Raw genomic sequence first — 1,361 nt, 5'->3', positions numbered from 1 at the left:
TTTGCACACGCCATGAAAAATGTTAAATTTTAAATAATTGAATGATACATTTTCTGAACATCGCTTTTTATACATTAGCATTATATTTACACCATTATCATACCATAAAATTCTACTGTTGATTTTTATCAAATAGTTTTTATTCATGCTGTTTTATTCAAACAGAAGCTTCGGGAGCATTGGAAGGTGAAGGAATAACAATGCAAAGAGAACTGTATGGAAAGAAACGCAATACCCTTTTAACTGATAAAGATTTGAGGTCTCCCATTCGAAATACAAAATTTAGTCAGGAAGGATCTAAATTTCCTTCTTACCACTCCTATAGCCATTCTGTGCAACGGCTCCATTTTTCACTACGCCATTTGTATGGGGCTTACCAGGCCCCAGTTTCGATTTGACTAAGTAGGTTTGATAGAAAAAGTTGGCGAAGAGCAGAACATAACTGGCATACATTGCAAAGGAGGCATAAAGACTAGGCCAGGTGTTGTCACATTGCCGTCCATTGGAGATTTCAATGTAGGCGTACACGTTGACGTAAATACCAAAGAACATCTGTATCAGCTGTAGTGATGTAATCGTGATGTTAACTTGACGGGGCAGGCGGATAAGACCGGAAGCACGGATAGCGAAATACGAATACATCAACGAATGGACTGCAAAGTTTACGGAGGAGAAGTATCTGCCGGCTGCTACAAGGTTTCCAGTCGCGTACCAAGTATACACTAACGTAGCAACGTGATGAAACCAGTGAAGAAAGATCAATTTCTGTTTACGAGCGACGATGAAAAACGTGTCTCCCAGCTCGACAATCTTGCTAAGACTAAACACGTAGAGCCAGAATCCTTGTCCCGTGTGCAGGAAGGTATTATCACAGACCGTGTACTTGAATCCATGCTCTTGTAGATCATTGTATGTTCTCTCAAATGTAAACCATGTACCGATGATGCTAAATATCGCCAGGGATGCAGACCAGAGGGTGAGCAACCATTTTAAGTTGTATTTCTCTCTCTTTTCCATCCACCGTTTTCCAGCGAACACAAGCACGATATAGATGGCGCTAATCAAGACGGTCTTCGGCCAGTGCCTTAGCAACCAGTCCATGAGCGCTGGCTCATCGTAGGTCGAAGCGAACCTTTCTATAGCTGATAGTAGCATTTTGAAAGTATGAGTTATATCGTCTGCGTATACAAGAAGAGAAAAAAAGAAACATAGACAACATTAGTTATAATATGTGACGCGTGCCATATGCATATGTAGCATGGAGGTCGATTTTTCCATACAAACGATATGCAATAAATTCCCCCTCATAAATCAATTTTCCATGGATAAACGAAGATGAATATCAGTGTTAAGTCTATACG

The 1,361-nt window shown here is 40.3% G+C and overlaps 1 pseudogene; it reads right to left on the bottom strand.

The window, feature by feature from the left end:
• Positions 1–297: 297 nt before the first annotated feature.
• On the bottom strand, positions 298–1,155 carry LOC139959736 (very long chain fatty acid elongase 6 pseudogene; annotated as a pseudogene).
• Positions 1,156–1,361: the final 206 nt, after the last annotated feature.

The sequence above is a fragment of the Apostichopus japonicus genome, chromosome 19 (genome assembly GCF_037975245.1).
Source record: "Apostichopus japonicus isolate 1M-3 chromosome 19, ASM3797524v1, whole genome shotgun sequence".
NCBI lineage: Eukaryota > Metazoa > Echinodermata > Holothuroidea > Aspidochirotida > Stichopodidae > Apostichopus > Apostichopus japonicus.
Note: the sequence above shows the minus strand (reverse complement) of the source record. Positions and strands in the feature narration are given on the sequence as shown.